Source organism: Rhinoderma darwinii, chromosome 8, assembly GCF_050947455.1.
Source record: "Rhinoderma darwinii isolate aRhiDar2 chromosome 8, aRhiDar2.hap1, whole genome shotgun sequence".
In the NCBI taxonomy this organism is placed as follows: domain Eukaryota; kingdom Metazoa; phylum Chordata; class Amphibia; order Anura; family Rhinodermatidae; genus Rhinoderma; species Rhinoderma darwinii.
In genome coordinates, this window is record NC_134694.1 from 28160656 (window position 1) to 28188281 (window position 27626).

The window sequence follows — 27626 nt, forward strand, 5'->3', positions numbered from 1 at the left end:
GGTACCTAAGCTGTAGGAGGAACAAGAAGAGCAACTCGTGGATGTTGGCCGTAGACAATGTAGAATGGCGTGGAAGTAGTGGACTCACTTGTGTGATTGTTATAGGAGAATTCAGCCCATGGAAGAAGCTGTACCCACTCATCATGCTGCGCGGAGATAAAGTGACGAAGATAATTATCCAAAATTTTGATAATCCTCTCGACTTGACTATTAGACTGAGGATGGTAGGCCGAGGAAAACTTCAATCTCACATTGAGGAGTTTACAGAGGGCTCTCCAGAATTTTGAGGTGAACTGAACACAGCACGGGATACAGGATAAAGGAAGCAGGAAACGGGAACACTGGGAATAGGATACAATGACCGCGGCCATAATGGAGACAGTAGACAAGAAAGAGGAGAAACGTTTTATAACCCTTCATTTTTAGATTCTGGGGCAATCTTCAATAAATTATTAAGTAGTTATCTTCTATGAGTGATGCACTTGAAAGTAAAAACGATAATTTTACATGGCTTAGCTTGACAAAGTATTAAACAGGCTGCAAGGTATTGGGTATTATTCTAACAAACTGTTACAATGCTTATTTAACCCCTTCCCGCTTTCGCCACTTTTGACCTTCCTGACAGAGCCTCATTTTTCAAATCTGACATGTTTCACTTTATGTGGTAATAACTTTGAAATGCTTTTACCTATCCAAGCGATTCTGAGATTGTTTCCTCGTGACACATTGGACTTTATGTTAATCGCAAAATTTGCTCGATGCATTCAGCATTTATTTGGGCAAAACACCAAAATTTCGAGAAAAATTGCAAAAATGTTCATTTTTCTAAATTTTAATGTATCCGCTTGTAAGACAGACAGTTATACCACACAAAATTGTTGCTAATTAACATCCCCCATATGTCTACTTTAGATTGTCATCATTTTTTGAACGTCCTTTTATTTTTCTAGGATGTTACAAGGCTTAGAACTTCAGCAGCAATTTCACATTTTACAGACATTTTCGAAAGGCTATTTTGCAGGGGCCAGTTCAGTTGTGAAGTCGATTTTAGGGCCTAATATATTAGAAACCACCAAAAAGTCACCCCATTTTAAAAACTTCACCCCTCAAAGTATTCAAAACAGCATTTAGAACAGACATGGGCAAACTACGGCCCGCGGGCCACATACGGCCCGTTAGGCTTTTTAATCCGGCCCGCCAAACTTGTCCAAATTATAGTAAAAACCTCCTTTTTTTTCCCCTTTCCCTGCAATGCCCACGTTTTCCCAATAGATGGCGCACTCAAAACACATTGACCGTTGTTAATGTGGCGCGTATTTCTCTTTATTTCACTTTAATTTTCACTTCGTTTCACGTCACCATTAAGCCCTTCTGTGAAAATGAGCGGACCAAAGAGAAGGAAAGTGGATTTTGCGGAGTTTAACACAAGTAGATATTATTGAGCTTGAGTATTTCGTTGTGTAATAATATGTGTAATAATATGTTTTGAATGTTGAAAGTGATTCCATTTTTCAATAAATGTTGATTTCTTTAACTTTGCACCTTCGATTGAAACTTATTAAAAACAGACGCAATCTTGATAAATCACAGTGCGTATGTTATTTTAATCTATTTACATTTCCTTCTCCCAGTATCTGCGAAATAGTATGTAAATGCCATATCTTGCATATTCCTTGAGACAAATTTATTAACTGATAAGGGCTATTTTTCACATTTGAAAGACAGTTAATAAATTGGGTTGTAGTGTTCTTACTGTGCTATGAGGTTTGCACACACTACATTTAATGCTTTAGTATATCCGGCCCAAACACTCCCTCCAAATGCTCCTGGCCCGGCCCCTCTGTCAAATTTTAGAACCCATTGTGGCCCGCGAGTCAAAAAGTTTGCCCACCCCTGATTTAGAAGGTTCCTTAACTCTTTGGAAGTTTCACAGGATTTAAAGCAAAGTAGAAGTGAAATTTACAAATGTCATTTTTTTTTGCAGAAATTCATTTTTAATCCATTGTTTTTGTAACACAGAAGGTTTTACCAGAGACACACAACTCAATATTTATTGCCAAGATTCTGCCATTTTTAGAAATATCCCACATGTGGTTCTAGAGCGCTTATGGACTGAAGCACAGTCCTCAGAAGCAAAGAAGCACATAGTGGATTTTGAGGGGTTCTTTTTATTAGAATATATTTTAGGTACCATGTCAGGTTTGAGTAGCTCTGGCGGTGCCAAAACAGTGGAACTCCCCCAAAAGTGACCCCATTTGGGAAACTACACCCCTCAAGGAAATTATCTAGAGGTATAGTGAGCATTTTGACCCCACAGATTTTTTGCAAAAACTATTGGATGTAGGCCGTGAAAATGAAAATCTATATTTTTTCAAAGAAAATGTAGGATTAGCTAATGTTTTTCATTTCCACAAGGACTTAAGGAGAAAAGGCACTGCAACCTTTGTAAAGCAATTTCTCCCGAGTAAAACAATACCCCATATGTGGTCATAATCGGCTGTATGGACACAGTTCAGGGCTCAGAAAGGAAAGAGCGCCGTTTGGTTTTTGGAGCTCAAATTTAGCAGGAATGGTTTGGGGAGGCCATGTCGCATTTGCAAAGCCCCTGAGGGGACAAAACAGTGGAACCCCCCCCCCCCACAAGTGACCCCATTTTGGAAACTACACCCCTTGAGGAAATTATCTAGGGGTATAGTGACCATTTTTACCCCACAGGCTTTTTTCAGAAATTATTGGAATTAGGCCGTGAAAATAAAAATCTACATTTTTTCAAAGAAAATGTAGGTTTAGCTACATTTTTTCTCATTTCCACAAGGACTAAGGGAGAAAAAGCACCACAACATTTGTAAAGCAATTTCTCCCTAGTAAAACAATACCCCATATGTGGTCATAAACTGCTGTTTGGACACTGCGCAGGGCTCAGAAAGGAAAGAGCGCCATTTGGCTTTTGGAGCTCAAATTTAGCAGGAATGGTTTGAGGAGGCCATGTCACATTTGCAAAGCCCCATAGGAACCAAAACCGTGAAAACGCCCAAAAAGTGACTCCATTTAGGAAACTACACCCCTTGGGGAATTCATCTAGGGGTGTAGTGAGCATTTTGACCCAGAGGTGTTTCATAGATTTTATTAGAGTTGGGCAGTGAAAATAAAAAAAAACATTTTTCTTCACTAAGACGTAGCTTTAGCTCAACATTTTTCACTTTCCCCAACAAATAAAGGAAAAAAAGAACCCCAACATTGTAAAGCAAGTTTTCTAGAGTACGGTAATACCCCATTTGTGGTCATAAACTGCTAATTGGACACACGGCAGGGCTCAGAAGGGAAGGAGCGCCATTTGGCTTTTGGTTTGCAGATATTGCTGGATTGGTTTCTGGGCGCCTGTGGGATCAAAACAGTGATAACCCCCCAGAAGTGACCCTATTTTGGAAACTACACCCCTCAAGGTATTCACCTATGGGTGTAGTGAGCATGTTAACCTTGCAGGTGTTTTGAAGAAATTTGTGTGGACTCGATGGTGCCCAGCTTGTGCCATCATAACAAGATAGCTCTTTAATTATTATGCTGTTTTTCCCGGTTTTAGAAATACCCTACATGTGGCCCTAATATTTTGCCTGGAAATTCGACCAGGCTCAGGAGTGAAAGAGTACCATACGAAGTTGAACCTAGAAGAAAAAAGAGGAAAAACAATGGTGCCACATGGTGCAGATCACAAGAGAAAATAAGGACGATGAACAGTGGTGAAGATTCTGTTCACCTATGGGTGTTGTGCAAGGGTAGGCACAACTCTACTGTAGACAGGTAATAATTAATGATGTGGGTTTGACGAAGACGCTAGTCCAGCGTCGAAACGTGTAGCCTAATTAACCATTTAAAACCCAATAAATGCTTTATTATTAATTACTTCCTTGTCTGGATTTACTATTAATGGTAGCAGCGCTGTATTTTGGTTCACCTTTCCTCTAAAATATGCCATACGAAGTAGAGGCCTAATTTGGCAGCTTACAAAGTATTGGTTCACAATTGCAGAGGCTCCGATGTGAAATAATAAAAGAAACTCCTGAGACGTGACCCCATTTTGGACACTACACCCCTCCAGGCATTTATTAAGGGATGTAATGAGCATTTTCATGGCCATTTACAGGTCTTTTCCATAAAAGATTGCTCTTTGGATGGTGCAAAGTAAAAATGAAAATTTTTCCCTAGATATGCCATTTCAGTGGGAAATATGCCATGCCCAGCTTGTGCCACTGGAAACACACACCCCAATTTTTTTTAAAAGGGTTCTCCTGGGTATGGCGATGCCATATATGTGTAAGTAAACAGCTGTTTAAACACGCTGTAGGGTTCCGAAGGGAGGAAGCTCCTTTTGGCTTTTGGAGAGCGGATTTTGCTTGGTAGTAATTTTGTTTGGCTTTAAAACAATAAAATAATCCATAAATATTTATTACGCTGTGAAGCAATCCTTTCTGCACAGGCCGGTGTCGCACTGATAAATGTCCTTTCTTATCCCCCTTTTGGTGCACACTCCGCACATTTGCAGTTTGGGGAATTTTGCTGGGCAACTGTTGTCCTGGTATAATACGGGCACCCTCGCTACCAGCAGATATGTTTGGGCCGTACCCTTCCTGGTTCCCTAATTTTAGGGCCTTGATAAATCGCCTTTTGAAACAGAAGAAAAGTTCCCCTCGGGCTGGCACAACTGCATATTTTTCTTTCCTGATATATTGGAGCCTTAACTAATTTATTTTTTCATAGACGTAGTGGTAATTTTTTTGTGGGACGAACTGTAGTTATTATTGGTACCATTTTGGGGTACATGCGACTTTTTGATCACTTTTTATCCTATTTTTTGGGAGGCAAGGTGACAATGGCAAGGTGAAGCAATTCTGGCATCGTTTTTTAGCTTTTTTTACAGCGTTCACCACACATCATAAATTACATGTTAACGTTATTCTGTGGGTCAGTACGATTCCGACGATACCAAAATTTAGCACTTTTTTATGTTTTACAACTTTTGCTCAATAAAATTACTTTTTGTAAAAAGAATGTCTTTTTTCTGTCGTCATGTTCTGAGAACCATAACATTTTAATTTTTTCATTGACGGAGCTGAATGAGGGCTGTTTTTTTGCGGGACAAGCTGAAGTTAGTATTTTTGGATACCAGCGACTTTTTGATCACTTTTTATTCCAATTTTTGTAGGGCAAAGTGACCAAAGAAACAAAATTCTGGCATTGTTTTTCATGTTGTTTTTTTATGCGGTTCACCGCGTGGAATAAATAACATAAAATTTTTATAGCTCAGACTGTTACGGACGCGGCTATACCAAATATGTATGTTTTTATGTTTTCTATAATAAATGACTTGATAAGGGAAAAAGGGCAATTGTGGTTTTGTTTATAACTTGAAATGCTTATTTTACTATTAATGACATTTATTTTTACTTTTTTACACTTTTTTTTTCACTTTTCTTTAGTCCCACTAGGGGACTTGTAGGTCCAACTGTCAGATTATTTTTCTAATACATTGCACTACCTATGTAGTGCAATGTATTAGATCTGTCAGTCATTCACTGACAGCAAGCCGATTAGGCTTCGCCTCCAGGCGGGGACTAATCGGCTTCCGTAATAGTAAAGCAGGAGGCCATTGTTAGGCCTCCTGTTGCCATAGTAGCAGTCGGCAGTCCTGCTCTTGCAGGGCAGAGCTGCCGATCTGCTGCCAACCACTAAGATGCAGCGATTGCTTTCGATCGCTGCATCTAAGGGGTTAATGGCAGGAATCAAAGCTAGCCCTGGTTCCTGCTGTTACAGGGGGATGTCAGCTGTAACATACCGCTGACATCCACCGCTGATGATGCTGGCTCAGTGGCTATGGAAGCCTTTTAGGTCCCGTCTCCGGTCGGGGCCTGAAAGTCTTCCATGCTATGCATACCGGGAGGCAAGTGTTAGGCCTCCGGTTGCCTTGGTAGCTACCGGCATCCTGGCAATTTCATTGCTGGGGTGCCGATGAGCTGCAAACATCTTAAATGCAGCGATCGCTTTTGACCGCTGAATTTAAGGGGTTAATGGCAAGGATGGGAGCAAACTTCAGTCCTCGCCATTACCCCAGGGTGCCAGCTATAACATGCAGCCGACAACCGGGGATGGTGGCACCGACTCAGCTTCTGAGCCGCTGTCCACCTTTTGTCGTATGGATATGGCAAAATGCAGGAAGCACAAGCTTTCCATGACGTATCCATATAGCAAATGTCGGGAAGGGGTTTATCTCTGAACCCTGTTGTTACTGGCATTGTTAGACATCTAATGTTTCTATTCTACAAGATATGCTTTTGGCTTCAACAATTCCATTGCAGTTAGCAGGATGTGTTTTTGTAGATGTTTGTATTTTGCTTATGATGTACATTTTATAAAAGTGACATACTACCTCTCAGTTCATTATTTACACTACACGGATTTAGTTCATAAGACTTGACAATGTATTATATCAGCAAAGCTTGGCCTGGAATATGACAATTGAAATCCTAAAATATCTTATGTTCAGATCTACTTTTTCAGCTTCAACAGTTATTCGGTCCATCTGACATTTATCATTATTTTTACAGAAGGACATATACTCAATGAGAGAATTAAAGGTAGGAGCTGCAACCAAAAATAACAACATAATAGTTTAAGGGTAATCCAGAGGTTTTTTTTAAAAAAGGGTCTGTTTTTTTTTTCTTTCTATAAACAGCACCACCCTTGTCCATGGGCTGTTTCTGGTATTGCAGCCTAGCTCTATTTAAGTGAATAAGGCTGATCTGCATTACCAGATACAGTCCATGGACAAGAGTAGGACATTTTATGGGGAAAAAAGCAGATCCTATTTTCTAATCCTGTGCAACTCCTTTAACCCTATCATGACCAAGGGTCATTGGTGCCCCTGTGTCCAGGTCAAATTTTCCATTTCTGATATGCACTTCTTTAAACGATAATATATTTGCAACCGCTTTGAATATCACAACTAGATTAGTTTAATTAATTCCATGTTTTTAATTTTTATTATGATCAGACAAATCACACAAAATGTGCAATTTTTTTTTTTTAAATTTCTTATATATATTTCTCTATATTGTATGTATGAATATATATATATATATATATATATATATATAAATAAAAGCATATATATATATATATATATATATATATATATATATATATATATATATATATATATATATACTACCGTTCAAAAGTTTGGGTTCACCCAGACAACTCACACATATTTATCAAATGAGTTGCAAAATGACTAGAAAATATAGTCAAGACATTGACAAGGTTAGAAATAGTGATTTTTATTTGAAATAATAATTTTCTCCTTCAAACTTTGCTTTCGTAAAAGAATGCTCCATTTGCAGCAATTACAGCATTGCAGACCTTTGGCATTCTAGCTGTTAATTTGCTGAGGTAATCGGGAGAAATTTCACCCCATGCTTCCAGAAGGCCCTCCCACAAGTTGGATTGGCTTGATGGGCACTTCTTGCGTACCATACGGTCAAGCTGCTCCCACAACAGCTCTATGGGGTTGAGATCTGGTGACTGCGCTGGCCACTCCATTACAGATAGAATACCAGCTACCTGCTTCTTCCCTAAATAGTTCTTGCATAATTTGGAGGTGTGCTTTCGGTCATTGTCCTGTTGTAGGATGAAATTGGCTCCAATCAAGCGCTGTCCACAGGGTATGGCATGGCGTTGCAAAATGGAGTGATAGCCTTCCTTATTCAAAATCCCTTTTACATTGTACAAATCTCCCACTTTACCAGCACCAAAGCAACCCCAGACCATCACATTACCTCCACCATGCTTGACAGATAGCGTCAGGCACTCTTCCAGCATCTTTTCAGTTGTTCTGCGTCTCACAAATGTTCTTCTGTGTGATCCAAACACCTCAAACTTCGATTCATCTGTTCATAACACTTTTTTCCAATCTTCCTCTGTCCAATGTCTGTGTGCTTTTGCCCATATTAATCTTTTCCTTTTATTAGCCAGTCTCAGACATGGCTTTTTCTTTGCCACTCTGCCCTGAAGGCCAGCATCCCGCAGTCGCCTCTTCACTGTAGACGTTGACACTGGCGTTTTGGGTACTATTTAATGAAGCTGCCAGTTGAGGACCTGTGAGGCGTCTATTTCTCAAACTAGAGACTCTAATGTACTTGTCTTGTTGCTCAGTTGTGCAGCGGGGCCTCCCACTTCTATTTCTACTCTGGCTAGAGCCTGTGTGTGATGTCCTCTGAAAGGAGTAAGTACACACCGTTGTAGGAAATCTTCAGTTTCTTGGCAATTTCTCGCATGGAATAGCCTTCATTTCTAAGAACAAGAATAGACTGTCGAGTTTCACATGAAAGCTCTCTTTTTCTAGCCATTTTGAGAGTTTAATCGAACCCACAAATGTAATGCTCCAGATTCTCAACTAGCTCAAAGGAAGGTCAGTTTTATAGCTCCTCTGAACAGCAAAACTGTTTACAGCGGTGCTAACATAATCGCACAAGGGTTTTCAAGGGTTTTTTTAATCATCCATTAGCCTTCTAACACAGTTAGCAAACACAATGTACCATTAGAACACTGGAGCGATGGTTGCTGGAAATGGGCCTCTATACACCTATGTAGATATTGCATTAAAAACAAGACGTTTGCAGCTAGAATAGTCATTTAGCTCATTAACAATGTATAGGGTGTATTTCTGATTACTTTAATGTAATCTTCATTGAAAAAAAACGGTGCTTTTCTTGCAAAAATAAGGAAATTTCTAAGTGACCCTAAACTTTTGAACGGTAGAGTATATATGTATATATATATATATATATATATATATATATATATATATATATATATATATATATACTGTCACCCTGGATCGCTGTGAGCGGATAAGAGGGCTACATACAAGGCTATATTCACATGACATAAAAAAAAAGGACAGTTAACATCGGATCGACTATCAGTTTTTCATGGCTGTTTTGCATCGTGTCTCAAAATTTGAATCCATTTCCCGACCGTCTAACCGTATTTCACCGACATTTGCCAACCGTTTTTCATGGACATTAAAAAAATGGATGAATTTTATTCATAAGGGTTTTTTTTGTCGCAGCCACCTGAAAATACCACAGTGCCCATGTACATAGTGACGCAATACCACTGTATATAGTACCACATTGCGCCCTGTAGATAGTGCCATTGCCCACATATAGTGCCCACTGTAAAGAGTGCCACAGTGGCCACATAGTGCCACAGTTTCCACTGTAGATAGTGGCCACATATTGCCACACACAGTGCCCATGTAGATAGCACCAGTGTTCCCTGTACGTAGTGCCCATATAATGCCACAGTGCCCATGTAAGTAGTACCACCCTCCCAGTATATAGCACCCCCTGTAGACAGCACTATACCCCTTGCAGATAGTGCCACCCCCTGCAGATAGGGCCACTCCCTGTAGATAGCACTATCCCCCTGCAGATAGCACCACCCCCTGCAGATAGCATCTCCCCCTGAAGATTGCACCGTCCCCCTGTAAATAGCGCCACTCCCCTGTAGATAGCGTCACCCCTCTGTAGATAGCAACATCCTCTCTGTAGATAGCACCACCCCCTGCAGATAGCGCCACTTTCCCTGTAGATAGTGCCACTCCCCCTGTATGTATCAGCACCCACCCTCCCAGGGGCGTAGCTAGAGGCTCATGGGCCCCGATGCAAAAATTCTTACTGGGCCCCCCCCCCCGCAAACTTCTCATGGCCGACGGTCCGCAGCTTTCAGCTGCATTGCTGGGTCTCCTGAGTGACCCAACAATGCAGCACTAGCAGCCGGGGGCGTCACTAAGGCTGGGTTCACACACACTATTTACGGACGTAATTCAGGCGTTTTAGCATTGAATTACGTCCGAAAATGCGGCTCAAAAGCGTCGGCAAACATCTGCCCATTCATTTGAATGGGTCTTACGATGTTCTGTGCCTACGGTCGTTTTTTTTTACGCGTCGCTGTCAAAAGGCGGCGCGTAAAAAAGTGCCTGTCACTTCTTCAGACGTAAATGGAGCCGTTTTCCATGGACTCCATGGAAAACCAGCTTCAGTTACTTCCGTAATGGACGCAGCAAAAGACGCCTGCACATGCCATTACGGCTGAAATTACGGTGCTGTTTTCTCCTGAAAACAGCACAGTAATTTCAGCCGTAACGGACGCTGCCGTGTGAACATGCCCTCAGGGCTTAAAATGTCTGGGAAATAGCCCCAATACATATGTGTCCGCCCCAAAAAAAAGTGTGTATATGAGACAGCATAGCATATATATAGCACTACGACCCTATAAACTATGGATAGGATTAGATACAGTGGCTGAGCAGACAGTATCACACATGATATGATTAGATACAGTGGCTCAGAAGGCAGTATCACACATGATAGGATTAGATACACAGCTCAGCAGACAGTATCACACATGATAGGATTAGATACACAGCTCAGCAGACAGTATCACACATGATAGGATTAGATACAGTGGCCCAGCTCGCTGACATTGCGGCTCCAGCGCTGGACCCAGGATAGGTAAGAATAATAATTTTGCTTCTTTATGTGTTACTGATTATTTTTGTGTTTGTGTTTTTTTACAGGTTCGGTTGTTGGACTTCGGATACGAGGACTTCAATGACGGCGTTTTTTTTATTCTCAATAAAATGGTTAATGAGGGTTGTGTTTTTTTATTTCAATAAAATATTTTTTCTATGTGCTTGTATCTTTTTAAACTTTATTATCACCGCCTTAGTAATGGCCGCTGGCTGATTGACAACCTCCATTACTAAGGCGAGGCTTAATGTTAGCCGGTGCAGAGGCTACACTAACCCCCATTATTACCCCGTTACCCACCGCCACCAGGGGTACTGGGAAGAGCCGGGTACAAACCAGTACCCGACCATCTGTAGTGACGGGCAGGCACCGGGGTGGCCGCAGGCTGGTAGTATTAGGCTGGGGAAGGCCAAAAACAGTGGCCCTTCCCACCCTTGTAATGCTGCCTGCTGCTGCTGTGTTGTATCTGGCTGGTTATGAAAATTGGGGGGGACCCGACATCGTTCTTTCCAATTATTTTTTTTAAATGACGTGGGGTCCCCCCCATTTTCATAACCAGCCAGATACAATAAAGCAGCAGCAGGCAGCATTACCAGGATGGGAAGGGCCACTGTTTTTGGCCTTTCCCCTCCTGATAATACCAGCCTGCGGCCACCCCAGTGGCCGACCATCACTACAGATGGTCAGGTACTGGATCGTACCCGGCTCTTCCCAGCACCCCTGGTGGCGGTGGGTACCGGGGTAATAAAGGGGGTTAGTGTTAGCCTCTGCATCCGCTAACACTAAGCCCCGCCTTAGCAATGGATACTGTCAATCAGCCGGCGGCCATTACTAAGGCGGTAGTAATATAGTTTAAAAAAAAAACACAAAGACATAGAAAAAATATTTTATTGAAATAAAAAAAAAAAACACACAGCCCTCATTAACCATTTTATTAATAAAAAAAAAAGCTGTCATCGAAGTAGTCCTGGAATCCGCCGTAGTCCAACGACCGAACCTGTAAGAAAACACACAAAAAATGATTAGTAACACGTGTTAGGGTATGTGCACACACACTAATTACGTCCGTAATTGACGGACGTATTTCGGCCGCAAGTACCGGACCGAACACAGTGCAGGGAGCCGGGCTCCTAGCATCATAGTTATGTACGATGCTAGGAGTCCCTGCCTCGCTGCCGGACAACTGTCCCGTACTGAAAACATGTTTACAGTATGGGACAGTTGTCCTGCAGCGAGGCATGTGTCTGTGCACATACCCTAAGGCTTAAATACAGGGCCCATGTGTGATACTGTCTGTGGGACCCTGTATCTAAGCCTACCACAAGGTAGGCTTAGATACAGGGTCCAGCAGACAGTAATCTTATACAGTATAAGATTACTGTGTGCTGGGGCCCTGTATCTAAACCTACAGTGTGGTAGGCTTAGATACAGGGCCCAGCAGACAGGATCACGCATGGGCCATGTATCTAAGCCTACCATGTGATTGGCTTAGATACAGGGCCCAGCAGACAGGATCACACAATCTGTGATCCTGTCTCATGGGCCCCCTAAGCCTGATACATCGTAGGCTTAGGGGTTGTGCAGTCCCTAAACATTGATGGCCTATCCACAGGATAGGCCATCAATAGCTGATGTGTCGCCCGGGACCCGCAAATCAGCTGCTTTGAAGGGGCCGCAGCACTCGTACGAGAGCTGCTTCCCCTTCATTTCACTACTCGCTCACACTGTGAATCGCCGACACCGATTCACAGTGTGACCGGAATGAAGTGACAGGAATGAAGGGGAGCAGCTCTCGTACGAGTGCTGCGGCCCCTTCAAAACAGCTGATTGGCGGGTCCCGGGAGTCAGACGCCGCCAGTCAGGGCTAACCTTACCTTCCTCTTCGGCAGCGGCGGGAGTTCTGTAGTCTCGATGCTGTGCGCGGCGGCATAGCGCTGTGACGTCATGCGCTGCGCACAGCGCTTGACGTCAGGACCTCCGCTGCGATCCGGAACCAGGAAGGTAAGTAAAGTATGTTACTATAGTAACAGGGGCCCGCGGCCCGAGTTACTATAGTAACTTTTTATTGATGTGGTGCGTGGGGCCGTGGGCCCCCCTGGCTTCGGGGCCCGGTCGCAATTGCGACCGCTGCGACCCCTATAGCTACGCCAGTGCACCCTCCGTAATTGGCACTTCCTGTAAATAGCACCACTGTAGCTCCCTGTAGGAGCGGAATCCATCTATGGCCATATATGGAAAGTGACGTTAGGGGCTAACTCTAAAAGCGGAATCCCCTGCCTGAGCGTCGGCAGCACTGTGGCCAGGGATTCTGCTCCAGGAGTAGCCCCTGACGTCATTGTCCATATATGGATAGTGATGCCACAGGCAACTCCAGTAGCAGAATCCCCGGCACAGAGCGATCTGACATCGGGGATTCCACTCTTATAGAGAGCCGCTTACGTCACTGTCCATATATGGATAGTGACTCCAGGGGCTTCTCCAGTTGCGGAATCCCCGGTCAGAGTGTTGGCCAGGGATTCTGCTCCTAGAGAGACCCCCTGACGGTGGACAGTGATGTCAGTGGCCCTCTCTAGAAGTGGAATCCCTGACACAGAGAGATCTGACATCGGGGATTCCGCTCCTAGTGGGAGTTTAGGTGGTACTATCTATGGTGGGGTTGCTATCTACAGGGGCGACACTATTTACACCAGGGATGGAGAGATGTCATGGGCTCCCTCTATTAGGGGAATCCCCGGCCAGAGAGCTGGCCGGGGATTCCGCTCCTAGAGAGAACTCAGGTAGCGCTATCTGAAGGGGGTTTTGCGCTATCTACAGGGGTTTGTGTGTGGCGCTATCTACAGTGGGAGGTGTACTCCAGGGCTCTTAAAGCCCCGGCAGACATGAGAGTACAGCGCTGCTCACATTGAAGCAGCACTGCACTCATTAAACCCGGTTCAAGGCAGTCAACGTTTATACACGTAACAACTGCATGGGGCATCGGCAGTTAAAAGGTATATAGCCATATGGCAGTTGTGAAGGGGTTAGAAGCCCAAATAATTTTATGGCACTCTATAAATTATTGATGCATAATTCACATTTTTTGGTTGTCCTATGCAGCTGCACAAAAACAAAGGGGTTAACTAGTAGGACAGGTGACAAAAATTGACACTAAACCTTTATATAGGCTACCTAAATCGTTCATTCACTTTAACATAATGCACAAAATATCACATATAACAGATATATTTCTGATATCTCGCACATATAAAATGTACGGTATATAGTGTATGTCTGCGTTTCATAATAGTTTACATATGAGCCTAAAATTCTACGGGCTAGAACTCTTACTTATCTGCATAGAAATTGGGGATGTAGGTTATGCTGGAGGTGGTTAATCTTTTCATGTTTTTTAGTTTACCACAAAACTTAAAAGGGGTGTTCCAAAGATGGGCATTTATGGCAAATCCATCTTTATTTTCTTCCTGTGGCTCATATATAGCGCCAACATTCTCTACAACATTGCACAGGATTCTCATTAATCACATTAGTCCCTGTCCCCACAGGGATTTTAATTTGCTTTCCCAAACACCCGCTAGTGCCAATTTGATAGTTCTGCAAAGCAAAAGTTCTAAGTATTGTGCCACCATAATACCCATAGGATATGCCTTAAATGTTTGATAGCTGAGGATCCCCACTACTTGAACTATAATGCAGAGTGTACATGTGTGGCCAGCTCACCCTTCTTCTCCCACTGCTTTGCTGCCAAGTACTGCTGGGTTTTAAGACACAAAGGGGTACATTGACCCTCTCTCTTCAGATAAGAGGGGTTCCTAGTGGAGAGAGGATATACCAAAATGTCTATCTTTGGAATTTACTGTTAAAAGCTGTTGACAGTACACTCTGCTCAGTGGTTAGCACTGTCGCCTTGCAGCACTGGGGTCCTGTATTTGAATCTGACCATAGACAACAACTTCATAGAATTTGTATGTTGTCAAAGTAATTGTGTGGCTTTCCTCCACCTCCCCAATAGTTTTGTTGGTTTTCTATTTGCTAAAATAAGTGGCAATAGCCGATATTAGCAGGTCATTAACGTACTAAACATTTACATTTATATGTTACAATAATTTGGTGTGTTTTTTGCAATTGCGATCATTCATGCGATCGCTTATCCTTCCGCCGCTGATGCTGTTACGATTACAAACAACAGGCAGGTGCCTATTTTTTAGAGTGGATGTAATATTTAAGTCAGCATAAAAGATGCGATCAATGACAAACAGGAATTATCGATAATCGCTCAATGCACATGTTTACACTGGACAATGGTTGGGTTCATTAGTTCGATCTAATGATTGTTCAGGTATTACAATACAGAATGTGCACACACCTCTGTTTGTAGAACTCAGAGGTTATCAGGCAGCACAGATAATGATCGCTCCCGTTTGATCAACATTTCACAGGTAAAACATAAAGCCTAGTAAATTTCGAAATACATATTTGCATAACGTACTCATTTTGAGCTGTATGTCATTTTCTTAATCAACATCGTAAAAAGGCGCATCTATCTGAGACTGATGACTAGGGGTGGACGTACCATATTTGCAACTTGTGCAGCTAAAGACAAGTTAGCAAAGAGGACAAGCAAACCTGAAAAAAAACACCACTGCTTGCTGTCTATTAAACTGTATACAAGGGACTATGCCAGTGGATCCCATGGCTCATAATGACTGATAGATTAATGCACTACAAACAAAAACTGTGGGAGGGATCCTCCAGCTCACCTTGAATGCAGGTTTTCTGCGCTCTGCGCCTGGATCTCCGTGCCGGCTCACGGTGTTGAAGACAGAAAAAACAAAAGAATGGAGGATCCAGCGGAATTAGTTAAAATAGAACATTGTTCCAATTTTATTTGGAGTATTAAAAACAAGATTGGTCCCGAGTGTAATACTTAGAGATAGATAGATAGGTGCTTACGCGTTTCAGACGCACACCACGTCCTTCCTCATGGCTTTTTGTTGAAAAAAGCCATGAGGAAGGACGTGGTGTGTGTCTGAAACGCGTAAGCACCTATCAATCTATCTCTAAGTATTACACTCGGGACCGATCATGTTTTTAATACTCCAAATAAAATTGGAACAATGTTCTATTTTAACTAATTGCGCTGGATCCTCCATTCTTTTGTTTTTTCTAGATTAATGCACTAGTGGGGGTTTTTAAAGTGATCTTTAGGGGAAAGTCTCCCTTTTCCCTCAATACATTAGTGTTTGCCGAGAAAGAATCCCTTTACTATGACTCTATGGTCTCTGTCCGGCCTTGCTGATGATAGTTCATCTACTTTAGAAAAGTTGTGGGCAATTGGATTTACATTGATGTATATTGAAGCTCAGCACAACTGCCGAGATGGTGCTGGTGCCCCTTCCTGCTATTACCAATTTCCATCTTGCAGAACTTTTGAGACTTTTTTTGGTCCTCAGAGCTTAGTTTGAGAAATGCTGATACAACCTTAAATTAATAATACTCCAAGAAAGATCTGCAAATGTTTTGTTGGTTGTAATTGATGTCTCTAAAGTGGTAGCAGTTTGAACTTTTGCATTACATCTCACATCTTTGCTCAATTTGCCTTCTTTGAAATTCCCCACCACCAGGCACACTTGCACTTAATATATCCATCTTGAAACTCCCTCTTGATGTATATATAAGCCACTACACACAGTAAGTTCCTTCAGCTTTTATATACATCAGCAGATAATCTGCTATTTGATGTGTAACAGGCAGACGTCTGGAGCCATGGTCACAATATCTTGGTATCTTTGTGGTCGGCCTCAGGTGCGTCTCGTGAATGAGGATCTCTGTTAATGAATCGTGTTCTGGTATATAAAAAAAATGATGTGGCTCAAGTATATGATAACCAATAATAATAATAATAGATAAAATGAGTTTTCAAAATATATTATTTTTACTAAACCCTAAAAAAAATACTTATTCATCTTCTAAATATTAGTGGCACAACCACATGATAGAGACAGGGCATCTATTTTTATGTCCTATATTTGTCCCCACCTGTTAGAAACATAAGGATTTTCCTTGGTAGAGAAAAAAAAAGAATTAAAAATCTCTGTCTACTCTTTAACCCCTTCCCGCTCCTTGACGTACTATTACGTCATGGCAGCTCTATCGTTCGCGCTCCATGCCGTAATAGTACGTCTTGCAGTTAGAACAGCGGTGCGCGCGCCCGGCGCGTTCATGCGCTGTGATAGCTGCTGTTTCTGACAGCAGGCTATCACGGCATAATGGGACGGGACCATTTACTATGGTCCCGCCTCGCCGATCGCCGCTATTGGCTAGTCAGTGAGTAACTAGCCAATAGCAGCGATCGGTCTCATTCAGCACAGCAGTGCTCGAGCCCGGCGTTCCTGAGCTGTGATAGCTGCTGTTTCTGACAGCATGCTATCACAGCATAATGGGCCGGGACCATTTACTATGGTCCCGCCTCGCCGATCGCCGCTATTGGCTAGTCAGTGAGTAACTAGCCAATAGCAGCGATCATTCTCGTCACTTCCTCTCTCTGACCTCACATCCTGCTGCAACCGCCCTGAACGCCCTGTTGGAGTTAGCGAGGCGTTGAGATCGGTTGTGAGCAGAGAGTCAGAGAGAAAAGAAGTGAAAAAAAGTGAAAAAAAGTTTCTAAAACAACGTTTTTTTTGCTTCCCACCACCCCATCCACTACCCACTCCTGTTCCCTTCCTCTTTGAGTTCTACCCACGTTTTTTGGTCAGTGATCTCCTATCACTGACCACTTTTCAGTCTTCAGGACCACATTTCTTGGTCCCTGGGGATTTTTTTTTCATTTTTTTCTATATAAAACATAAAACAAAAAAAAAATATAAAAAGAAAAAAAAGAAACAAAAAAAAATAGTTAGTTTAGCCAATTTTGAAAATTTAACTGGTTAGTTTAGTATTAGCCCCTTCCCGCTCCTTGACGTACTATTACGTCATGGCAGCTCTATCGTTCGCGCTCCATGCCGTAATAGTACGTCTTGCAGTTAGAACAGCGGTGCGCGCGCCCGGCGCGTTCATGCGCTGTGATAGCTGCTGTTTCTGACAGCAGGCTATCACGGCATAATGGGACGGGACCATTTACTATGGTCCCGCCTCGCCGATCGCCGCTATTGGCTAGTCAGTGAGTAACTAGCCAATAGCAGCGATCGGTCTCATTCAGCACAGCAGTGCTCGAGCCCGGCGTTCCTGAGCTGTGATAGCTGCTGTTTCTGACAGCATGCTATCACAGCATAATGGGCCGGGACCATTTACTATGGTCCCGCCTCGCCGATCGCCGCTATTGGCTAGTCAGTGAGTAACTAGCCAATAGCAGCGATCATTCTCGTCACTTCCTCTCTCTGACCTCACATCCTGCTGCAACCGCCCTGAACGCCCTGTTGGAGTTAGCGAGGCGTTGAGATCGGTTGTGAGCAGAGAGTCAGAGAGAAAAGAAGTGAAAAAAAGTGAAAAAAAGTTTCTAAAACAACGTTTTTTTTGCTTCCCACCACCCCATCCACTACCCACTCCTGTTCCCTTCCTCTTTGAGTTCTACCCACGTTTTTTGGTCAGTGATCTCCTATCACTGACCACTTTTCAGTCTTCAGGACCACATTTCTTGGTCCCTGGGGATTTTTTTTTCATTTTTTTCTATATAAAACATAAAACAAAAAAAAAAATATAAAAAGAAAAAAAAGAAACAAAAAAAAATAGTTAGTTTAGCCAATTTTGAAAATTTAACTGGTTAGTTTAGTATTAGCCCCTTCCCGCTCCTTGACGTACTATTACGTCATGGCAGCTCTATCGTTCGCGCTCCATGCCGTAATAGTACGTCTTGCAGTTAGAACAGCGGTGCGCGCGCCCGGCGCGTTCATGCGCTGTGATAGCTGCTGTTTCTGACAGCAGGCTATCACGGCATAATGGGACGGGACCATTTACTATGGTCCCGCCTCGCCGATCGCCGCTATTGGCTAGTCAGTGAGTAACTAGCCAATAGCAGCGATCGGTCTCATTCAGCACAGCAGTGCTCGAGCCCGGCGTTCCTGAGCTGTGATAGCTGCTGTTTCTGACAGCATGCTATCACAGCATAATGGGCCGGGACCATTTACTATGGTCCCGCCTCGCCGATCGCCGCTATTGGCTAGTCAGTGAGTAACTAGCCAATAGCAGCGATCGGTCTCATTCAGCACAGCAGTGCTCGAGCCCGGCGTTCCTGAGCTGTGATAGCTGCTGTTTCTGACAGCATGCTATCACAGCATAATGGGCCGGGACCATTTACTATGGTCCCGCCTCGCCGATCGCCGCTATTGGCTAGTCAGTGAGTAACTAGCCAATAGCAGCGATCATTCTCGTCACTTCCTCTCTCTGACCTCACATCCTGCTGCAACCGCCCTGAACGCCCTGTTGGAGTTAGCGAGGCGTTGAGATCGGTTGTGAGCAGAGAGTCAGAGAGAAAAGAAGTGAAAAAAAGTGAAAAAAAGTTTCTAAAACAACGTTTTTTTTGCTTCCCACCACCCCATCCACTACCCACTCCTGTTCCCTTCCTCTTTGAGTTCTACCCACGTTTTTTGGTCAGTGATCTCCTATCACTGACCACTTTTCAGTCTTCAGGACCACATTTCTTGGTCCCTGGGGATTTTTTTTTCATTTTTTTCTATATAAAACATAAAACAAAAAAAAAAATATAAAAAGAAAAAAAAGAAACAAAAAAAAATAGTTAGTTTAGCCAATTTTGAAAATTTAACTGGTTAGTTTAGTATTAGGGTTAGTTAGTGTCAGGGAACCGTCAAAAAGCGTAGTTAGGTATAGTGTCAGGGAATTTAGCGTCAGGAATCGGTCACCGTAGATAGGCTTAGCGTTAGGGATCCATCACCGTAGTTAGGTTTAGCGTCAGGGAAGCTCGGAATAATTAGATAGGTTTAGTGTCAGGCACCCGTCACCGTAGTTAGGTTTAGTGTCAGGGAAGCTTGACATAATCTAGATAGGTTTAGTGTCAGGGAATCGTCGCCGTAGTTAGGTTTAGCGTTAGGGAAGTCCACATAAAATTTAGTTAGGTTTAGTGTTAGGAACCCTCGCCCTAGTTAGCTTTAGTGTCAGGGAAGTCCACTTGCTCTCTAAAAACAAAACACACATTTGTGCTAGTTGTGCTATCCTATTGCTCCCAGTTAGGGATTTATTTTTTTGCAGTATATAAATTTTGTCTTCGCACAACAAGCATGTCCCAACGGACATTTACTGCTGAAGAGGCGTATGCATTTCTGGCCTCCGACACAGACTCGTCGGATGGCGATACAGTATTTTATTTGTCTACCTCCTCATCCAGCGATGAAGAGGAGGGACCCCCTAGGAGACGCCCCAGGACCACCACCATAGTAGAAATCCCTGAGAGAAGTGACCCCACAACAAGTGATACCCCTGAGCGAAGTGACCCCATTTGGACACCCACACCAGACCATTATGAACCCCAAATCCCTGAGTACACGGGCAGCCCAGGCATCAAATTTAACACGGCAGGGTTCAGTGAGATGGACTTTTTCAAGTTCTTCTTCACTGATAACTTTATAGAGCTAATGGTCACCCAGACTAATTTATATGCCCAACAGTATATCACCAAGAACCCCAACTCATTTTATGCCCAATCCCAGAGGTGGACTCCTGTAAACGCAGCAGAGTTGGGCAAGTTCTGGGGACTGCTCTTGAACATGGGGCTTCTAAAAAAGCCATCCATTAGGACCTACTGGAGCACGGACATCCTATACCACACCCCGATGTACCGTATGGCCATGTCCAGGATGCGTTATGAGGCAATACTTCGCTTCCTACATTATGCCGATAATGAGCAGTGCCCACCCCGAGATGACCCCAGTTTTGACCGTTTATATAAACTGAGACCCCTATTAGACCATTTCAGTGCCCGGTTTGCCCAAGCATACACCCCCGAGAAGTGTATTTCCATTGATGAGTCCCTGGTACATTTTAAAGGGAGGCTTCAATTCCGCCAATACCTGCCAAGTAAGAGGGCAAGGTATGGCGTGAAGTTGTATAAGCTGTGCGAGAGTGCATCAGGGTATACATATAAATTCAGGATATATGAAGGGAAGGACAGCAGTATTCAGCCCCCAGAATGCCCCCCCTTACTGGGAATTAACGCAAAAATTGTGTGGGATTTGGTGCACCCACTGCTGGACCAGGGTTACCACCTCTACCTGGATAATTTTTATACCAGCGTCCCGCTCTTCAAGTGCCTCGCTTCCAGAAGGACTGCGGCATGCGGCACTGCTAGAAAAAATCTTAGAGGCCTCCCTAAAACACTGCTTGGGCAAACACTCAGAAGGGGTGAGAGCAGGGCACATTCTAGTAGCAACATATTGTGTGTCAAGTACAAGGACAAGAGAGATGTCCTTGTATTGACAACAATACATGGCCACACCAGTACCCATGTACCTGTACGAGGTACCAGTACAGAGACCCCCAAACCAGATTGCATCCTGGACTACAATAGGTACATGGGAGGGGTGGACTTGTCAGATCAAGTCCTGAAGCCCTACAGCGCTACGCGGAAATCGAGGGTGTGGTATAAGAAGCTGGCCGTGCACATCATACAGATGGCATTGTACAATGCGTACGTGCTACGTCGATGTGCAGGCCAGAGGGGAACTTTCCTGGAATTTCAAGAGGTGGTTATAAAGAACCTAATTTTTGGCGACCAGGAAGGAGGGGCACCCAGTACTTCTGGAAGCGAGGCCACACGCATCGTACCAGGGCAACACTTTCCAGGAGAAGTTCCCCAAACTGGCAAGAAGGGAAAAAGTCAAAAGAGGTGCAAAGTGTGCTATAAGAGGGGGATAAGGAAGGACACAACATACCAATGCGACACGTGTCCCGAAAAACCAGGGCTCTGTATGAAAGATTGTTTTAAAATTTACCATACATCCATTGATTTTTAATTTACCCTGATGCACTCCGCACAGCTTATCCCCCTCATCTTTCCCTTTTGAGCCCTGCCATGTGCCCAAGCAGCAAATAACAGCCACATGTAGGGTATTGCCGTACCCGGGAGAACCCACATTACAATTTATGGGGTGTATGTCTCCGGTGGCACATGCTGGGCACAATATATCGGACACTGAAATGGCATATATGTATAGGAAATTGCAAATCTCACTTTGCACCATCTACTGCGCATTACCTTTTACACAATAACTGTTGGGTCAAAATGCTCACTACACTCTAGATGAATGTCTTAAGGGGTGTAGTTTTTAAAATGGGGTCACTTCTCGGGGGTTTCAACTGTACTGGTACCTCAGGGGTTCTGCCTACATGACTTAGCACCAGAAAAGCTCCAGTAGGCTAAATGGTGGTCCTTCCCTTCTGAGCCCTGTCGTGTGCCCAGGCAGCTAATAACAGCCACATGTAGGGTATTGCCGTACCCGGGAGAACCCACATTACAATTTATGGGGTGTATGTCTCCAGTGGCACATGCTGGGCACAATATATCAGACACTGAAATGGCATATATGCATAGGAAATTGCAAATCTCACTTTGCACCATCTGCTGCGCATTACCTTTTACACAATAACTGTGGGGTCAAAATGCTCACTACACCACTAGATGAATGTCTTAAGGGGTGTAGTTTTTAAAATGGGGTCACTTCTCGGGGGTTTCAACTGTACTGGTACCTCAGGGGTTCTGCCTACATGACTTAGCACCAGAAAAGCTCCAGTAGGCTAAATGGTGGTCCTTCCCTTCTGAGCCCTGTCGTGTGCCCAGGCAGCTAATAACAGCCACATGTAGGGTATTGCCGTACCCGGGAGAACCCACATTACAATTTATGGGGTGTATGTCTCCAGTGGCACATGCTGGGCACAATATATCAGACACTGAAATGGCATATATGCATAGGAAATTGCAAATCTCACTTTGCACCATCTGCTGCGCATTACCTTTTACACAATAACTGTGGGGTCAAAATGCTCACTACACCACTAGATGAATGTCTTAAGGGGTGTAGTTTTTAAAATGGGGTCACTTCTCGGGGGTTTCAACTGTACTGGTACCTCAGGGGTTCTGCCTACATGACTTAGCACCAGAAAAGCTCCAGTAGGCTAAATGGTGGTCCTTCCCTTCTGAGCCCTGTCGTGTGCCCAGGCAGCTAATAACAGCCACATGTAGGGTATTGCCGTACCCGGGAGAACCCACATTACAATTTATGGGGTGTATGTCTCCAGTGGCACATGCTGGGCACAATATATCAGACACTGAAATGGCATATATGCATAGGAAATTGCAAATCTCACTTTGCACCATCTGCTGCGCATTACCTTTTACACAATAACTGTGGGGTCAAAATGCTCACTACACCACTAGATGAATGTCTTAAGGGGTGTAGTTTTTAAAATGGGGTCACTTCTCGGGGGTTTCAACTGTACTGGTACCTCAGGGGTTCTGCCTACATGACTTAGCACCAGAAAAGCTCCAGTAGGCTAAATGGTGGTCCTTCCCTTCTGAGCCCTGTCGTGTGCCCAGGCAGCTAATAACAGCCACATGTAGGGTATTGCCGTACCCGGGAGAACCCACATTACAATTTATGGGGTGTATGTCTCCAGTGGCACATGCTGGGCACAATATATCAGACACTGAAATGGCATATATGCATAGGAAATTGCAAATCTCACTTTGCACCATCTGCTGCGCATTACCTTTTACACAATAACTGTGGGGTCAAAATGCTCACTACACCACTAGATGAATGTCTTAAGGGGTGTAGTTTTTAAAATGGGGTCACTTCTCGGGGGTTTCAACTGTACTGGTACCTCAGGGGTTCTGCCTACATGACTTAGCACCAGAAAAGCTCCAGTAGGCTAAATGGTGGTCCTTCCCTTCTGAGCCCTGTCGTGTGCCCAGGCAGCTAATAACAGCCACATGTAGGGTATTGCCGTACCCGGGAGAACCCACATTACAATTTATGGGGTGTATGTCTCCAGTGGCACATGCTGGGCACAATATATCAGACACTGAAATGGCATATATGCATAGGAAATTGCAAATCTCACTTTGCACCATCTGCTGCGCATTACCTTTTACACAATAACTGTGGGGTCAAAATGCTCACTACACCACTAGATGAATGTCTTAAGGGGTGTAGTTTTTAAAATGGGGTCACTTCTCGGGGGTTTCAACTGTACTGGTACCTCAGGGGTTCTGCCTACATGACTTAGCACCAGAAAAGCTCCAGTAGGCTAAATGGTGGTCCTTCCCTTCTGAGCCCTGTCGTGTGCCCAGGCAGCTAATAACAGCCACATGTAGGGTATTGCCGTACCCGGGAGAACCCACATTACAATTTATGGGGTGTATGTCTCCAGTGGCACATGCTGGGCACAATATATCAGACACTGAAATGGCATATATGCATAGGAAATTGCAAATCTCACTTTGCACCATCTGCTGCGCATTACCTTTTACACAATAACTGTGGGGTCAAAATGCTCACTACACCACTAGATGAATGTCTTAAGGGGTGTAGTTTTTAAAATGGGGTCACTTCTCGGGGGTTTCAACTGTACTGGTACCTCAGGGGTTCTGCCTACATGACTTAGCACCAGAAAAGCTCCAGTAGGCTAAATGGTGGTCCTTCCCTTCTGAGCCCTGTCGTGTGCCCAGGCAGCTAATAACAGCCACATGTAGGGTATTGCCGTACCCGGGAGAACCCACATTACAATTTATGGGGTGTATGTCTCCAGTGGCACATGCTGGGCACAATATATCAGACACTGAAATGGCATATATGCATAGGAAATTGCAAATCTCACTTTGCACCATCTGCTGCGCATTACCTTTTACACAATAACTGTGGGGTCAAAATGCTCACTACACCACTAGATGAATGTCTTAAGGGGTGTAGTTTTTAAAATGGGGTCACTTCTCGGGGGTTTCAACTGTACTGGTACCTCAGGGGTTCTGCCTACATGACTTAGCACCAGAAAAGCTCCAGTAGGCTAAATGGTGGTCCTTCCCTTCTGAGCCCTGTCGTGTGCCCAGGCAGCTAATAACAGCCACATGTAGGGTATTGCCGTACCCGGGAGAACCCACATTACAATTTATGGGGTGTATGTCTCCAGTGGCACATGCTGGGCACAATATATCAGACACTGAAATGGCATATATGCATAGGAAATTGCAAATCTCACTTTGCACCATCTGCTGCGCATTACCTTTTACACAATAACTGTGGGGTCAAAATGCTCACTACACCACTAGATGAATGTCTTAAGGGGTGTAGTTTTTAAAATGGGGTCACTTCTCGGGGGTTTCAACTGTACTGGTACCTCAGGGGTTCTGCCTACATGACTTAGCACCAGAAAAGCTCCAGTAGGCTAAATGGTGGTCCTTCCCTTCTGAGCCCTGTCGTGTGCCCAGGCAGCTAATAACAGCCACATGTAGGGTATTGCCGTACCCGGGAGAACCCACATTACAATTTATGGGGTGTATGTCTCCAGTGGCACATGCTGGGCACAATATATCAGACACTGAAATGGCATATATGCATAGGAAATTGCAAATCTCACTTTGCACCATCTGCTGCGCATTACCTTTTACACAATAACTGTGGGGTCAAAATGCTCACTACACCACTAGATGAATGTCTTAAGGGGTGTAGTTTTTAAAATGGGGTCACTTCTCGGGGGTTTCAACTGTACTGGTACCTCAGGGGTTCTGCCTACATGACTTAGCACCAGAAAAGCTCCAGTAGGCTAAATGGTGGTCCTTCCCTTCTGAGCCCTGTCGTGTGCCCAGGCAGCTAATAACAGCCACATGTAGGGTATTGCCGTACCCGGGAGAACCCACATTACAATTTATGGGGTGTATGTCTCCAGTGGCACATGCTGGGCACAATATATCAGACACTGAAATGGCATATATGCATAGGAAATTGCAAATCTCACTTTGCACCATCTGCTGCGCATTACCTTTTACACAATAACTGTGGGGTCAAAATGCTCACTACACCACTAGATGAATGTCTTAAGGGGTGTAGTTTTTAAAATGGGGTCACTTCTCGGGGGTTTCAACTGTACTGGTACCTCAGGGGCTTCTGCATACATGACTTAGCACAAGAAAAGCTCCAGTAGGCCAAATGGTGGTCCTTTCCTTCTGAGTCCTGCCATGGGCCCAAACATCAGTTTATCACCACAAATGGGGTATTGCCGCACTCAGGACAAATTGGGCAACAAAATGGGGTGTTTTATTCCTTGTGAAAATAAGAAATTTTGAACAAAAATTACATCTTAATGGAAAAAAATATCATTTTTTTAATTCACAGCCCAATTCAAATAGGTGCTGTGAAAAAACGGTGTGGTCAAAATGATAACAACAACCATAAATGAATTCCTTGAGGGGTCTAGTTTCCAAAATGGGGTCACTTCTGGTGGGTTTCCATTGCTTTCATACCTCAACACCTCTTCAAACCTGGCATGCTGCCTAAAATATATTCTAATAAAAAAGAGGCCTCAAAATGCACTAGGTGCTCCTTTGTTTCTGAGGCTTGTGTTTTATTCCACGAGCGCACTAGAGCCACATGTGGGACATTTCTAAAAACTGCAGAATCTGGACAATACATATTTAGTAGTATTTCTCTGGTAAAATCTTCTGTGTTACAGAAAAAAATGGAATAATATTGAAATTCAGCAAGAAAAATGAAATTTGCAAATTTCACCTCCACATTGCTTTAATTCCTGTGAAATGCCTGAAGGGTTAAAAAACTTTCTAAATGCTGTTTTGAATACTTTGAGGGGTCTAGTTTTTAAAATGGGGTGTTTTATGGGGGTTTCTAATACATAGGCCCCTCAAAGCCACTTCAGAACTCAAGAGGTACCTTAAAAAAAAGGCTTTTGAAATTTTCTTAAAAATATGAGAAATTGCTGTTTATGTTCTAAGCCTTGTAACGTCCAAGAAAAATAAAAGAATGTTAAAAAAACGATGCCAATCTAAAGTAGACATATGGGAAATGTGAACTAGTAACTATTTTGGGTGGTATAACCGTCTGTTTTACAAGCAGATGCATTTAAATTCTGAAAAATGCAATTTTTTCAAAATTTTCTCTAAATTTTGCAATTTTTCACCAATAAACACTGAATATATCGACCAAATTTTACCACGAACATGAAGCCCAAAGTGTCACGAGAAAACAATCTCAGAATCGCTTGGATAGGTTTAAGCATTCCGACGTTATTACCACATAAAGTGAAATATGTCAGATTTGAAAAATGGGCTCTGAGCCTTAAGGCCCAAACTAGGCTGCGTCCTTAAGGGGTTAAGGATATGATGATAAAGTATATACTGTAGCATGTGTCTGGTTTCCACTCAAAACCACATGCAGTCAGGAAATCCAGGAATTTTCTTTCCAACGGTCTAGTCGGTGGAGAAGTATCTCTAAGCAGAACTGTCAGCATCTCTTTGTCTTGATTAGAAGGTAAGAAAAATGTGGATTTCATAAAACATTCAGACAATGGAGACTTGTCAAGACGTCTAGGACTAAGAAGTTAAATGTACAGGACTGATTGAACCTGTCAGAGTGTAAGTCTGTATTGGAGATGTCGTATAGAAGCCTTTTTGAAAACAAAGGATTCTCAACATGTCATTTCTTGATGGAAGTATGAGATGAGAATGAGAAGTCGATGAGTAAGCAATGGAAATAAGCCCCAAAGTAACTTTCTAAGTGCTAAGAGAGGATTTACAGATATTGCAGCTCGCACGTGTTTCATATAGGATTCTAAATGTTACGTGAGGGTCTCCTACATAAACATATTGTGTTTCAACTAGACAGTTTCTTTTAAACAAAGTTACAAGAGAAGCGAATACTCTAACAAGTGTAACAAGTGTAATAACTAACTGTGGATACTGAGAAATGTGATATATGTATGAAGGCGCAGACCAGGCTGCACACAAAAGGGACAGGAAAGCAAGCTAACTAGGGTGCATATAGCTGCCTTCTGCTTATTAGGGTGGCACCAGAGCCCGATCACATG